The sequence below is a fragment of the Papio anubis genome, chromosome 2 (assembly GCF_008728515.1).
Source record: "Papio anubis isolate 15944 chromosome 2, Panubis1.0, whole genome shotgun sequence".
NCBI classification, from domain to species: domain Eukaryota; kingdom Metazoa; phylum Chordata; class Mammalia; order Primates; family Cercopithecidae; genus Papio; species Papio anubis.
Genome location: NC_044977.1, coordinates 61,092,785 through 61,109,275, shown reverse-complemented (window position 1 = coordinate 61,109,275; position 16,491 = coordinate 61,092,785). Strand labels below are relative to the sequence as shown.

The 16,491-nt window shown below is 42.8% G+C and overlaps 1 protein-coding gene across 2 annotated transcripts in view; it reads left to right on the top strand.

Moving 5' to 3' along the window:
- Positions 1-7,478: 7,478 nt before the first annotated feature.
- LRRN1 (leucine rich repeat neuronal 1) overlaps positions 7,479-16,491 on the top strand; it is a 47,542-nt gene continuing 38,529 nt past the window's right edge. Inside the window, exon 1 of one of the 2 annotated variants that reach the window (XM_031662672.1) lies at positions 7,479-7,987. The gene's annotated coding sequence lies outside the window, so the exon portion shown is untranslated. Of the gene's footprint in view, positions 7,988-8,343; positions 9,128-16,491 lie in introns of those variants that run through there. The other variant, XM_031662676.1, reaches the window with a different exon arrangement.

Below are 16,491 nucleotides of genomic sequence, written 5' to 3'. Positions count from 1 at the left end.
TGTTTCTGCAAAATGTGTATAAGCCGATTGTGTCTACTCTATCTGTCAATCTTTCTTTTATAGCCTCATAGGCCCCTAGGACTAAAAGTAAGTGTGGATATTAAATTTATGATAATAGGGGCATTGAATTCCAGTGCAGCAGTCTCTAAGCACTTTCTTATGAGGAACAATTCTGAACTTCCTTAAAGTTTTATAGTTACTGAAAGAAGAAAGACGTTACTGAAAGAATAAGAAGTACAAGCAGCCGGCAGGGCAGCTGACAGTCTTCTTCTCCCTGCTTGAAGTCTCTGGGAGCTTCAAGAAGGCACTGTGTTGATGGTAATTAGGTTAGCAATCAACCAAGAAAAGTTTTAAGCTGAACAGAGAACTGGAAAGCACTGCTCTAGTAGCTGTTGTATACACATTTTGTTTGCTATAATGAAACCCTCCTACTTGCAGGATGTCCCTGAACTAGTCATTTTCTCTGTTACCTTACCAGACTCGTTATGAGGACTAAGTAAGGTAACAGCCAATGGTAGGAGAGATGACTGTGTTTCTAATGTACGTTGCCATATTGCTAATACAGATTGCAATATGTTGCACAATTTCTCTGTCTACTTTCTAGGCACATACTTAGCCTATATTCCTCTGCTTCCCTTGTTGTTAGACATAGATATGTAACTGGGTTCTCACCAATAATAATATGAGCCATTTCTTAGGCTGGCCCATAGAACGTTCCCATGTGATCCTTTATTCTCTTTCTTTCTCTACACTCTGTGCAAAAGAAAAAATGTCTATAGCCATAGAGGAGCAAGAAGCAAAAAATGGAAGTCACCTGGGCCTGGAACGACTAGGTAGAGGGTACCCGGCCAGAAACATACTCTGTTAGTTGAATATGAAATAAACTTGCCTTATTTAAGCCACTGATGGTCTTTGGTTTATTTGTTCTCAGTGACCATTATATTAATACATTAATATTAGTGAGTGCTTGCTATATGCTAGGCACATACACACTTTTTTTCCCTTGTGATAGAATATACAAACATAAAATTTACCATCTTATTCATTTTAAGTGTACAGTTCAGTGTTACTAAGCACTCTCCTAATGTTATGCAACCATCACTACCAGCCATCTCCATAGCTCTTTTCATCTTACAAAACTGAAACTCTACACCTATTAAATAATAACTCCACATTCCCTGCTCTCTGCATGCCCTGGCAACCACTATTCTACTTTCTGTATGATTTTGACTACTTTCAGTATCTCATATAAGTGCAATCATACAGTATGTGTCTTTTTGTAACTGACTTATTCCATTTAATACAATGTCCCCATTTCATATTCATGTTGTAGGGTATGTCAGAATTTTTTTAAAGTGGAATAATATTCCATTGTATGTTGATATGGTGTGGTTGTGTTCCCACCCAAATCTCATCTTGAATTGTAGGTCCCATAATTCCCATGTTGTGGGAGGGACCAAGTGGGGATAACTGAATCATGGGGGCAGTTCCTCCACACTGTTCTTGTGGTAGTAAGTCTCACAAGATCTAACGGCTTTATAAAGGGAAACTCCTTTCACTTTGCTCTCAATTCTCTCGTCTGCTGCCATGTAAGATGTGCCTTTCACCTTCCGCCATGACTATGAGGTCTCCCAGCCACGTGGAACTGTGAGTCCATTAAACTTCTTTTTCTATACAAATTACCCAGTCTCAGCTATGTCTTCATTGGCAGCGTGAAAACAGACTAATACATATGTATATACCACATTTTGTTTATATAGTCATCCCTCAATAGGTATTTGGGTTGCTTCCATGTTTTAGTTATTGTGAATAATGCTGCTATGCATGTGGGTGTACAAATAATTCTTTGAGACCCTGCTTTCAGTTCTTTTGAGCACATAGTCAGAAGTAAAATTGCTTGGTTATATGGTAATTTTAATTTTAATTTTCTGAGGAACTCCCATACTGTTTTCTACTGTGGCTGGATCATTTTATAGTCCCACTCACAGTGCACAAGCATTGTGTATTAGTCTGTTCTCACACTGCTGTAAAGAAATACCCGAGAATGAGAAATTTATAAAGAAAAGAGGTTGAATTGGCTCACAATTCAATTGAATTGAATTCTGCAGGTTGTACAGGAAGCATGGCTGTGGAGGCCTCAAGAAACTTTCAATCATGACAGAAGGCGAAGAGGGATCAGACATGTCTTGCATGGCCACAGAAGGAGGAAGAGAGAGATGGGGGAGGTGCTACACACTTTTAAACAACCAGACCTCATGAGAACTCTATCACAAGAACAGCTCTAGGGAGATGGTGTTAAACCATTCATAAAGGATCCACTACCATGATCCAATCACCTCCCACCAGGCCCCACCTCCAACATTAGGGATTACAATTCGACATGAGATTTGGGTGGGTACACCAATCCAAACCATATCAGGTTCCAATTTCTCCACATTCTCGCCAACACTGGTGGTTTTTTGTTGTTGTTGTTGTTGTTGTTTGGTTTTTTTTTTGTGGAATAGCCATCCCAATGGGCATGAGGTAGTATTTCATTGTCGTTTTGATTTGCATTTCCCTAATGATCAGTGATGTTGAACATCTTTTTTATTATTATTCTTTAAACTTTCATTTTAGACTCCGGGAGTATATATGCAGGTTTGTTACATAGGTATGCTGCATACGCACCTCTTTATCCTCACAAAACTCCATGATACAGGTACTATTACAGGCACAGAGAACTTAGTAACTTGTTCAAATTCACACAGTGTGTTGAGCTGTAATGTAAATCTAGGGACCCCAAATCAAGAGCTCTGGCTCTTAATCGTTACACTAGACTGCCTCTCCCAATGCAAAAAAAAATTACTAAGTGTAATGTAATGACACAGAGTTAATTCTTAGTTTATGTTAACCATTGTTATACAAACAAAAGAGAAATTAGAATGGAGAGCAAACAATTAAAAACAAAGAAGATTCTAAAATTCTATCAACTGAAATCTTTACAAAAGCAAACAAATGTTCTTTTATTTTTTAGTAAGGTTTGGCTGGCTAAAGGTGAACAGTAAGGAAAGAGAAAAAGTTGAATATGTTAAACTGATAATAAAGTGTAGTTTGTATCTATAGATCAATAACCAAAATAGTATTTTTAAACAAGTATGTTTATTATATGTGATAACAAATAATTGAGAAAATCCTTATTTCTCACCAACAAAAAGTTGGTAGAATTATGCAGCCATTAAGCATTACAGCTTCAAAGACTTTTTAATGATATGAAGAAAATACTCATGAAATAATGTGACCAGATTACATAAAGACATTTATGGTTTCATTTATTTTAAAGAAGTTTACTGAGTACCCATTACATGGTATAGGCCCTGGGCGGGGAGCTGGTCACATCATCCCTCTCCAAAGAGTATACGGTCTAGCTTTCAGAGTAGGATTTGTAAATAAACTGGCCGTGTTCCTCTTCTAGGGCTTAGTTTCTTAATCTACAAAAATAAAGAAGTTGGATTTGATGACTGATATGGTTTGGCTGTGTCCCCACCCAAATCTCATCTTGAATTGTAGCTCCTATAATCCCCACATGTCATGGGAGGGGCCTGGTGGGAGGTGATTGAATCATGAGGGTAAGTTTTTCCCGTGCTGTTCTCATGATAGTAAAGAAGTCTCAAGATATGATGGTTTTATAAGGGGCAGTTCTCCTGCACATGGTCTGTTGCCTGCTGCCATGTAAGACATCCCTTTGTTCGTCCTTTGCCTTCTGCCATGATTGTGAGGCCTCCCTAGCCATGGGAACTATGAGTCCATTAAACCTCTTTTTCTTTATAAATTATCCAGTCTTGGGTATTTCTTCATAGCAGTATGAGAATGGACCAATACAATGATTGTCAACTTCTCTGCAACAACCAAGTTCTACAAGTGGAAACAGAACCCTTTATTCAGTCAGGAATAAAATGTTATTTGGTATATCTGCAAAGCTGTAACTCAACTAAAATTGCAACAGCACCATAAACCTATTAATGTTAGTTCCATTTAGAACCACCCACCGTCTTGGTTTATCCAAGACTAAGGGGTTACCTGAGATGTTGAGAATTTTAGGACTAAAACCTAGAGATTCCCAGGCAAACTAAGATGGTTGGTCACTTTAGTTCTATGTCAAATTTTTAAGCTTAAATGTAAAAATGCAAAAACTAGTTTTAATTACAGAAATCTCAACGAATCCCTTTTTTTTTGTTGTTGGGATGTTTCATATGCAGTAAAAACAAAACAAAACAAACAAAAAAAGAAACCTAGAAGACCAGGAACTATGTATATGTAGTAAACTCACTCATTGTCAAAAATTCTTAGGGAAACAATATATTTGGTATGAAAGTTAACAATGATCACAACAGTCACATAATTTTAAGCTGCAGTCATCACCCTCTAAGAGCTTGCTGGTGGTTGTTTTAAAACTACAATTTTAGTTCAGAAATTGGAAAGAACTCTGACTACCAGTACTCTATTAATATTTCAATTAGAGACATATTTTCAACTTTGAAAAATTGCAGTTTTAAGTGGCATATGATAATTTTCTTTTCAAAAAACAGATGTTCTTTTAAAGATTATTCAAATATGATTATCTTCTGAAGTTTCATCTTTTTTCTTCTTCATTTACCACATAGATCAGTACAATTAGGCTAATACCAATTATAATGTTCCTTCAAACCAAAGCTAAAGAACCTCGAGGGACTGGGTGCAGGAATCCAGAGGGGTTTGTAGTGTCTCAACACAGCCAATCCAGGGGCAAGAACTCTTTACATCAACAGTAAGACCTTGCTCTCTTGGGAATTCTTGGGCTCTTGTCTCCAATTCCGTTCTCCTTCAAAGATTCCAAGGTCTTCTACCACACCTTAATAAATAACTATTAAGTGCTTTTTTACTAATAAATTCAGGATCCCAGGACTGGGTGAGCTCACTAGGAGTAATTCAGATGGATTTGAGCTCTTTAAGCAAGAAGTAAGAGACTTGGTTATGCTGGTTCATTGACTGTAGGTTTCGTCTTCATCCATCCCAATGACAAGGAGCTTTTAAGTGTCAGTTAACAAGACAGTCCCAAAACCCCTTTGCAGAGTTAAAAAATGGCAATCTCTAAAATGTGGACCAATTACCAATTCAGGCAATTCAGCAAATTTGTAATAATTGCACCACATTTCGGACTCTTTTATAATTCTCATGCTCATGTGTCCTCTTCTGTCCACAGCAAGCCCCATCCTCTCACCCAAATTCCCTCCCCTATCCCTGACACACGTCTTCCTAATGATAATGCTCTTCTCTCTGTCTGGAACCAAATGCATGTAGTGGTCAAGTAGAAATGGGAAAAGCTGCCTTTCTCACTCTTGCTTTGGGGAAGAGGGAAATTAGTTTAAATAAATGATATGCTAGTTTGAAAAGAAATGAATTGAACAGCGGGGAGACAGAGTCCATTTCCTCCATTGGAGCAGCTAGTGCCTTTGAGATATTCTGTCACATGTGGAATCATTATCCCACCTGTCTGAAGTGATGTCTTATTTTAGTCTTCAATATCTGCCTAATAATGCCTAGAGTTTACACCTGTCGTTGAATGCTTACTATACACTAAACACTGTCCTAAGCATTTTATGTGTTTACTCCCACTTAACCATCACAATCCTATGGGATAAGTACTGTTATTAACCCTACTTTACAGCCAAGGAAACTAAGGCTTAAAGAGAGAAAGTGACTTGCCCTTAGGGGTACAGCTTATAAATTGCAGGGCTGGGATCTAAGCAGTGTTGGCCTGGTTTCAAAATTCATACCTTGGTCCCTGACTCATACCATTCTCATGAAGCCTCTTCCAAAACCTGGAGGCTGTTCTAGATCTGGCCTCCTAGGAGCAACTCTCACCATCATTAATCAATTGCTCCAACTGCTCCTCCAAGACCTACCTCTGTAAAGCTCCTCCTCGAAGGGCACAACTTCATCTCTCTTCCACTCCCAGGAAGTCAGGCTGGAAACCTAACACAGACTACCTAAGAAACCTGCATTCTATCTTTCCCTGACCATTCAATTTCTGTACTTCCACCAGAGGCCACCTTCTATCAGATAACTCCATGCTATCTGCATGCTAACTCCATGGATAATCTGCATGAAAAGGGGGGAAGAGACCAAATCATGTTACAAAATTTGGGTAAGGGTCTAGACTCAACTTGCTTTGAAAGATCTTAAATCTTCCTATTCATTTGTAGACAGCAGTGGGCCTTTTTCTTCCCCTTCTCTGCACGACCTTCCAGCCCAAGTGCTAACATCATCTTTTCCTAAAGCCTTTTAAGACAAATTGTGACCATTTATGTCTACATGACACAGTTTCAGGATAACAAAGTATTAAGACACACGAAGACATCAAACATTTATCAGAGACTACGCCAGACACCAAGAAATTTTATAGGGATCAAGAACATGATTACTGACATTGAATTTATCCTGTGGCTTTGAAGAATCCAAAAGATGATTCTCTAATAATGTATCCTTCTAAATTCTCCAGAAGTTCTAAGCTTAGACATCATGACGAAATGTCACCACATTCCTTTGCCAGAAGTTGTTCAGTACTGACGGGCTAATGATGCTTTCGCTTAAAGCCGATTCCCCCAATAAAGGATGCCAAGGCTTCTCTGGAGCCCTGTTCCGGGGCTGGCGACTTTGAAGTTGAGACGCAGGTTCACGTGCAGTTTACGAAGACCCATTCCCTCCCCACTCTCCTCCCCTTTCTGAGACACCCTCCACATAAGACCGCGTTCTCAGTCCTCCGCCGCCTATTTAAACACAACTTCCACACCTAACAAATCAGAAAGCTGTAATTTCAAAGTTTCAGAAACGTTTTCGGAAAGCTTCCTCAAATGGGAAGCGGCTTCTCCACCGAGTTAAATGTCCGAATCCTCCTTCCCGCGGCAAGGACACTGGCCCGGGCCAGCTCCGCGGAGGACGCCCCCGGGCGCGCACACACAGCCCGAGGACGCGCCCTGTATTTTAAGACGCAGGGTCGGATTTCACCCGGAAACTTCGCTCTCACAACCCCAGGCCGAACTGTGTCTGATTCTCAGCTCCCGAGCCCGAGTTCTACCTTGCAAAGAGATGTGGCCCCATTGTGCCTAGCTGGCCTCCTAGCACGGACGCTTTTTTTCTTTTGGTCTATCTTTTGCTAAGAAACGGCAGTGCGCCTCGCCTCTCTACCCAGCCGCAGCCTGCTGTCCCCTAGACAAAAAGCGGCGGCCGGCTGTTCCCTGCAGCGACGACCGCGGCGGCGCAGCGCGGCCCGGCCACCCGAGGCCCGCCGCGCTGCGCCTTTGTTGGGCGGTCTACAGATGGTGCCCAGCAAGGGGCTGAGCCGAGGGCGGGGGCGGGGGCGGGGGCGGGAGGGGGAGGCCGGGAAGGGGGTCGGGCGGGAGGGGAGGAGACGGCGGAGCAGCCAATCCGCGCGCGGCCCATCAGCTGACCGCCTTTGCTTACACCAGGTGCACGCCGGCTGCGGGGAGCACAAAGCGGGGCGCACCGAAGGCGCAGGCAGCTAGCGGCGGAACTAGGCGAGGCCCGTGCGCCCGCGGCTGCAAGCGCCCGCCGGGCAGGGAGAGGGGCCGGCGGCGTCAGCTCGGGCGGTGGCCACGGCGCGGCGGCATCCCTAGGCGCCTGGGGCGCCTTCCTCAGGACCTGGCAGCTCGCTGCCCCGCCCTCTGCACCCCACTTCTCCGACCCTCCTTCCCAATCCTGCCTCCCCCTGCCCTGGCCTCCAAGAGCCGATTGAGCCCAGCCTCGTGCAGCAGCTGTTGCTTGTGTCGCCGCCTCGTCTCCAGTCTTGGTGCTCTGCCGGGGGTCCCCCAAGGAGCCAGTGCGCGCTGCGGACTGGGAAGGAGGCGCCGCTCAGCCGGTCCTCCTCCTCGTCTTTCTCCTCCTCCTGCTGCTGCTGCCGCGGGTGCCGGGTCCGTGCGCACCCCAACACCCCCACCAGCTGGGCCTCGGGGTAAGTGCCCTGGCCGGCCGCGCCGCGGGGGAGGTGTGGGAGGCACTGTGGGGAAGTAGAGGCAAACTTGGTGGCGTGGGAGACTCTGCAGGGTCTGGAGAACCTCGGGATAAGATCGCGGGCCTAAGGGGGACGAGGGGGCGCGGCTCATGGAGCTGGGGAAAATGACGAAGTCGGGAAACGGGAATATAGTGCCCCGTTTCCCTCTGTCCCCCTTACCAAAAAACAAAGGTGTGGGAGAGCGCTAGTTGGGAAGGCAGGCCAGAGAGAAATAGGAAAAAGGCAGTGACTGGAGCCGAGCCCGATGGATTTCAGGGGCCGACCAGGGGAGGGTGGTGCCCGGGGACTGGGAGGGAGGAGGGCTGCCGGGATGTGAACTGGGGAAGGCAGCTGGGGCTGGAGAACAGCGCGGAAAGGGTGCCCAGGGAGTTGGAAAGAGGGCCAAGAGGAGGGAAAGGAAAGTGACGGGTTATGGGGAGAGAAAAGAAAAAGGGTGTCTTGGCGGTGGCCTTGGTAAGAGAAAGGGGCAAGAGGCATAATTGACAAGGCATTGAAAGTATTGAAGTCAGAGCCTTGGGAAGAATCTACCCAACTCTCCGCGGTCCACGCAGGGACAGACCTCAGCCTGTGAGCCTTGAGCCCAGAAGGAGTGGCACCCTAAGGACGCTTGCCAGAGAGCCTAAAATGTTAGGGAAGCCTCATCCCCGCCAGGAACAGAGCCGGCGCTGAGTTCCCGGCTCGGCCGGGGTCAGAAGCGAGGAAAGTTTGCCAGCGAGTGTCCTTTGTGCTGCGTGGAGAGGGGTGTGGGCAGCCGCCGACTCGGCGCTTCCCGGCCTCCCGCGGCGCCCGCCTCCTGCCCAGGGAGTCCCTGCCTGGCAGGCTGGGGTTGGGGGGAAAAGTCCAGCAGCGGGAGGGCCACTCGTCCTGGGACGGTTCCAGGGGAGCCCGCGCGGAAACGCGGACCAGGCGATTCGGCCCGGATGCCAGATCCCGAAGGGACCTTGCTTGCCGTGTTCACCGCTGTAGCCCCAACGCCAAGAACAGAGCCTGGCCGTGAGGGAATGACTGGCCGGTGTACAAATGGTTTTGAAGCACTTGAACCTCACAGGCAAAGGCTAAGAGTATAAATCCCATGCCACTGTAAGTATTTTCATTCCCAAACCTAAATTAGTAAAGGAAAAGTGGAATTCTAATTGGCTGAGGGAACAGGTACTGCCGACTTGGGCTTTTGCGTGGAGGATAAAAGACAACATGTTTTGTTTTGTTTTGCCATGACAGTCTAAATAATATTAGTGGAATAGGCTCATTATTTCATTTTTAAAAGCTAGGGCTGGAGGAGTGGAAAGTTCAGGAAGGCACTTTAATCAGTATAAATCTAGAGTAAAAGTGTTATTGGCTCCAGGGCCATATGTGTCCCGAAGTCTCTGATTTGCATGCAAATGTGAGCGGATCCTGGCAGATGTCTGGCCTCATCCATTCACATGAAGGAATTTGAAAAGACAAGGAGTCTTCAGTTAACAATAGACCTTAAGAAAATAGAATAAAGACGCAGTGTGAGTTTTTCTGTTTGGAAATTCCATGGCTTGCTGACACCTTTATTCAAGAGACAAATTCTTTAAGTGCTATTGTATTGAAAGCTCAAAGTGCTTCTTGCTCTTTACCTGGCTGTATACATTCGTGCAGTATTCAAGCTGGATATTCTGTGCTAGTTAGGAAAAGGTTTGTGTGAAGCAGACAGTAACTTTAACCCACTTCCGGCGGCTTGAACTGATTTCTGAATTCACCCCTCAACTTTTCGAGTTTTCTTTTAATAATTTGACTCTTGCTCAGATTTGGTACTCATCTTCAGAGCTATTCATTATAGTAGAAGATCGTTGTCGTTGACCGACATGAAGATCTCCTGAGAATGTCCACTGTCTGGTCAAAGTCATTTCTGTTCTTAAGGCACCAAACTTGTAGAACTGGAGGTGATGCAACTGTCCCATCCCTAGTTACCCTAATGGTTTTCAGGTCACAGAACAGTGAACGGGGAGGCAGTCGTGCAATAGACTGTGGAGCAAGGGCCTTTCTGCTGTGTCTAACATTAGCTGGGTGACCACACTGCACTGTTCACCTCTTGGCATTGTGCGACAGCTGAACAAAAGGCAGGCAGTGTGGGCCGCACGTGAGGCAGGCGATTTCATTAATACCTACGACTAACCAGACCCAGTGGCCTCTTCTTTTGTCAACCTCAAACACTGTTGAAGGGAAAAAGAACCTATTCACGGAACAGCATTTGCCCCTGTATCCTATATATTCACTGAAAGGGACATTAAAATACAGCACCCCCCACCCCCCACCAGAAAAAAAAAGACAACATTGTTTTGGAGGGCCCAGTGTCTGGGGGGAGGGGTGGACAACAGATGTTAGTCTGCTATTTTACATGTTCCCTTAAGTTATTTTTGCAGGTTCAATGCCTTTTATACATAAGGCCATATTTTCCCAGGAGGGGAAAAATGAATTGAATCCATTTTCAGTAAGAAAATGTTATAGCCAAGTTTGCATTTTCTGTCTTAGAGCTATATAGAAGTCAGAAAGTAACAAATCATCATAATAAACTCTTAATTTGGCTCTTCACGCCTGGGATTCTGTCTTCCTGATAGAGTTGAAGGGTAACTTAAAATAAACTTGACCTTTCCAGACTATAAACCATTTTGTTGTAAAGTTATCAAGGTATTTTTGAAACCTGGTAACTTAAAAACGACGCTCACATTTGTGAAACCTTATCTTTGGCAGTTAACCTGCCTGTGTAATCTTTATTCTGCAAGTCTAATGAAAGGAAAGATTAGAACTCATTCCTTGGTAAATAAAAGTAATAAAGTGTTTAATTATTAGAAAAGGATCATTCTGCTAAATAAAAGATCTCAAGACCGGATCCAACTGCAGACTGTGGTTCTAAAAAAATAACCTCAGCTAGCTCTGGTTAATGTCTGAAATTCTGGGAAAGCAAGGAAAAACTCAGCCACTGATCTCTCACTAGTTAGTCTGTGCTAAGGCCACCTTCTTGACCTAAACTTCTAGAGCCATTACCACATATTCTAAAGCAGTGACACTCACGGGAATATACTAGGTACTAAAGAATATCGGTCTCTACAGAGTTATATTGCTACTTCCCAAGCCAGTGGAATATAAATAATGATGATAAATAATCAGAATGGTGGGCTTTTTATACCACCATAAGTAGGCCATAAGTCATAAATAAAATATGGTAAATTATAGGATGCAGATGCCATTTTTACAAGACTTGCATAATGCTTACTTAAAATTTATTTTTAAGTTACAAAATAATAGTTCTCTGAATGATTCATTTCAGCACTAATGTCAGGTTATTCAAATATTGTATTTAATTTTTAAAAATTATGCTGAACATCTATTTTGGGTTAAGCCAATCTAGAGATAAAACAAATTCCATTTTAGAATCATATGATCATTTAGAGTCGTATGTTTCTGGGAACAATGAAAGTATCTTTAACTCATGAATAGAGCTTTGATTAATATTTAATTCAGGATGAAATTATATAGATGAAGTCAGAAAAACATTTATTCTCTCTTGTTTTGGCTCAAAGTACAGAATAGAGATAAAAGTTAAACCCTATCTGTAAAATTCAATACTTTAGTGACCAAGGGATCCATTTGTTCTCAAGTCTTTTTAGGTGAAGTTTGCTTTTTAATTTCTTGTTTTAGCATATTAGCATTCACCTGCTTTACAGATCTGTTACAGAATGTAGCCTCCCAAGTTTTCAAATATAGATAAATGCATGATAAATGGTTTATTGACATTGCATTATAATCCATGATAAAATGATAAATGTTTCCAGACTTTATGGGCACCCTGTAGAACTGTTAAGCGTATTATCCAATAATTGAAATACATACCATTTTATGTTACAGTTTTTTTAAAAGAAACAATATGCAAGCTTTACTACTATTGTGTGTTTTACTTTTTGAATGTTTTCAAAGCTCTAGGCAAATGTCGGGAGTTATTAACAATTTTATCAGTTGATTGATTGGTTAGCAAGCTATTATCCAGTCATAGCTGGATGATCTTGGATCAGTTGCTTAACTCCATACCAACCTTCAATTTTGTCATGTATAACATAATCAAGTTGGGAGAATAAGGCTGGAAGGACTAACTGCCATAATCAGTGAGATTACTAAAAGGTTTATGTAAGCCATACCTCCAGTACCACAATTAACATAAACACATAACTTATATGGAACCATTTTACCTAATGAACTGAGATGCGAAGAAGCTAAGGGTGAATTTGGAATAATACATTCCCAAGGTTCTGTCCACTCTTACTTCAGAGTACCCTCTAAAGATGCTGCTGTATCAGCTTAAGACACTTAGTTTTAAAATCTGTGGAGTGAAAACTGCTTTTAGAGTGGCTTATTGCCTTCCATTTATACTCTTTATTGCTCAGAGGTTGGAGTGTTATTTGAAAGCTCTGATTAATATAAATGAGTTGTAATTTTCCAACCCAGGCTGTCCTAGCTCACATCTATTATACCACTGGCAGACATGTGGACTCCACAGCTGTCCCCTCATTTGTGTATGAAACAGACACACTGGTGGCATTTTTGGTTACCATGGTTACATTAACAATATACATATGACATGACATCCTTCTATGTGAAAGGTTTCTGTGGCAGATATTTTGTAGACCTGGGAGTAAAGGAAAACTATTTAAGTTTGGGGAACACATAAATTAGTCTGCCATTGTATTCTGGAGCCACCATTTCAATCCAGGGAAGAGAGCCATCCTACAGTGGTGTCCAGGAAAGGGCAATCTTGTAAACAAAGATTTTCAAGGGAGGCATTTCCAGCAATGCCTAACCTCTTCAGGAGAATGTCCGTTGAATATTCATTTCAAAATATTTGCTCTTCCTATTTATGACTGCCCTTTGTGAGATAATGTATTAGCCTAGTCATTTTCAATTTGTAGGGGGACAGTGGGCAGTACCAATATTAGCATCTATCTCAGTAAGACCTAGGAAACAAAAAATGAGTTTGCACTATTAAGCAGTGAGCTACAGAAAGAATCATCCTTTAGAAAAACTAAAAAAGCTTTAAAAGAAAGAAAGGTGGCTTAATTGGTTTCATGCCTATAATTTTCCCCTCTAGAAAAAAAATGTTAGCATGGCAATAAAGAATATCATTAACCTGCATTGTTATTTCACAATAGTGATAAGTCTTAATTTGCATCCATAATAATCAGTGTAATCAAGTACTGTACAGAGAATCAGGAAGGCGCAGGCTCAATTCCCAGCAGTGACACTAATGACTCAATGTCTGACCTTCTGGATGTCCTGCAACCCTCCTGGTGCTTCACGGCCCTATCAGAGTTGTGCATTAAAGGATCCAGGAACACTGGTAGATGATTTAAATATTACCAGTGCAAATAATTTGATTTCTGTCCCAAGAGCTAGAATTATATGGAGAGCTAATGGTCTGGGCACAGCCCCTACCTTTCTGCAAGGTAAGATGTTTATAGTCCCTAATTCCATAGCTAAGAGATTTTGTTGTTCTCTCCCTAGCATTGACAGTTGCTCACCACCTCACCTGGGCCCACCTGAGGGGAAAAATTTTACCAGGGGTACAGGAAGCCATTTACAATCATTAAACATTTGTTCACCCCACAAGTATATGTTGAGCACCTGCTGTATGCCAGGCGTTACAGAAAGCAATAAAACTAAAATAAGTTAGCTTGATTTTTCTGCAGCTTGTACATTGGAGCATTTTGTTTCCATCAACCTATGCATTCTCCTACAAGTATTTCTTGAGTGCTCTGCATGAAAAAGGCATTCTGCACAGAGGATTTCAACCAAGGGTGATTTTTGCCTCTGAGGGGACATTTGGCAATATTTGGAGACCTTTTTTTGTCAGCTGCTGTCACAAGTGAGGGTAGAAATGAGGGTGGTATACTGGCATCTAATGGGTAGAAGCCAGGGATGCTGCTCAACAAAATGCACAGCACAGGACAGCCCCACAATGAAGAATTACCTGGTCCAAATGTCAGCAGTGCCAAGGATCCTGCCTCTGCCCTCAGTGAGCTTCAGTCTAGTCGGGGTTACAGAAAGGAGACTGACAAGTGCAGCATAGTGTGCTATGATGGTGAGAGTGCAGGCTACAGAAGTACAAAAGCAGCAGCCTTAATTCAGATGTCGGCTGCCAGCAGAGGCTTTATGAAACATACTGGTTAATTCACAGAACGGGCTTTTACCTGCCACACAAGTGCTCAGCGGGAGACGATTTTCGATCTAGCCTCGTTGAACATAAGTATGTTGGATGGTTGCTTGAGAGAGGGTAGACTCCTTAAGTTTGTCGAGAACTTTAAACTGAAGATGGAGTTAATTCCTTGTAGGACTTGATCAGAATTCAGTGTGTCTTGAGTAAACAGGAGAGGAGGCTGGAAACAGAAAGTCGATAGCAATAAACGTAGGACAGCACACGCCGCATGAAGAGAAGATGCAGCTGAGTTGACAAAGCTGTCACTGCCTCATATTTTAGAGCTTTAAACTTTGCCAGATCCTTAAATATGTATCTCATTTGACCTGTAACATCCTGAGATACCAAATGTGATTGTTCTTTCTCCTTTTCCCCAATAACTGAGAGATCACAGTCATGGAAAGGTTCATTGTGACTGTGGACAAGTCACTCAATGAAGTTCATCTGTAAAAGAAGTGGTCTTGTGAGGCTCCTCTTCCTAGCACAAGTTGAATTTGTCTGGGGTCACGCATCTAGGAGAAGACTGGAGGTGGGATAAGACATGAGACTCCTGCCTCTCTCAGACCTAGTGTCTTCCACTCAGATGGTAGCTGCTTCCTAAACTGTGGAGTCCTAACCGGTAACAAGATGACGGTGACTCAGCATGCTAGCTCTTGGGTTACCGAAAAAAGCAAGGACCTGCGACACATCAATTAAAAAGTATCATGCAGGGAAACTTCAACTGGGTTTCCCCTCCACCTAAGGATTAACCACACCCCCTCCCTAATGGCTTATCTTAAGCTGACCTTAGCCACTTAAAAAATACTTGTGACAATCTGGGAAGAAAGGTTCATAGGAGAGTGCAGCTAGAGTTAGAAAACGAGATAGAAAATAGGACAACCCAGAACATGTGGGAAGAATGGACATTTTTTGATGATTTTTTGTTGATTTTTGTTTTTTCTTTGATAGGAACATTTTAACTTTCAGAGAATAATGACTAGTGTATACAGATATGCACATATATCACACATATAGAGCAGGGGAGACAGATTTCATACAAGCTTATGTTTGTTTGTTGTTTGTTTAGTAAGACTTGCACATCAGAACGAGTTTTGGAGAGAACTTTCCCTCAATGTCTCATTTCTGGTTTCTCTGGGTTGATGAGTGTAAGGTTTCCTATAAGAAGAAAGACTGAGAAGCCACGCGACTACTCAAGGTTCTTTTCATTCTCTGTGGTTTCCAGGATCAGGAGTGAGAGTTAGGTAGGACTTCAGCCATATCCTGAGCGTTTCCAGGACACATGTGGAATCTACATGAACTCTTCGGACCGTCAGAGAACCATAAGGACAGTGCAGTAGCAATGACTGGCTTTCTCTAGGTGGTTATTCCAACTGACTGTGGTTCCATGCAGTGAGGACTACATGTAAGGCCTAACCCCCAAAGGACCAGTTAGCTTTGCTGTGTTCCACAGGGACATAGCCAGCTTCCTCACATACTCAGAAACTCATCCTTTCTCACGGGAAGGCCATGTGAAAAACGTAGGTCACTTCAAAGCCATCTGAAGGCAAAACACAAAATAGTGGGCAAATGCTGGTGGGATATTTTTCTCTTCATGCATTCATTCACACTGTCAAATTGGAGTCCCGGCGAACAAGTTCCCAAATGGCTTCACTACCAGGATTGATCTCTGGAGTGAGAGGTTAGTTCTATGCAAATGAGATGCTTTAGTGACCACCATTTTTCCTAACGTAGCATATAGCAGTAGCAGTAGAATAATGATATCCTACACTGTGCCTTTTCAACGTGTTAAGACCCACCACCAACACCTTATGTGCATTAACTCCTTTAATCCTTGCAACAACTCTGTAATGTAGACAGACACCCACTTTATAGCTCAGGAAACCAAGGCAGACTGCAACTATGTAACTTGCCCAAGGTCAAACAACTAGTGTGTATGTAATAAATATTTGTCAAGTGGATGAATGAATGAATGGATACACATCTGTTTTAGAGGAGAGAGTCCTTTATTTGAATTCTCAGTTTATGGCATTCCTGCTTCCCAGGCAGGGCATTTTCAAGAACTGCCTCTGTGACTTGTGAATGATAGGGGAAGAGCTGGTCAGTGGAGAGGCAGGGGTTGAACTTGAGTCTGTCTGACTCGAAACCTGTACTGTTAAAGTGCTTGGCTATGTTTCTTCCTCTTTAATTGCAGCGATAAAACAAGAGGACTGGACTACGTTAGCTTTCAGCCCATTCC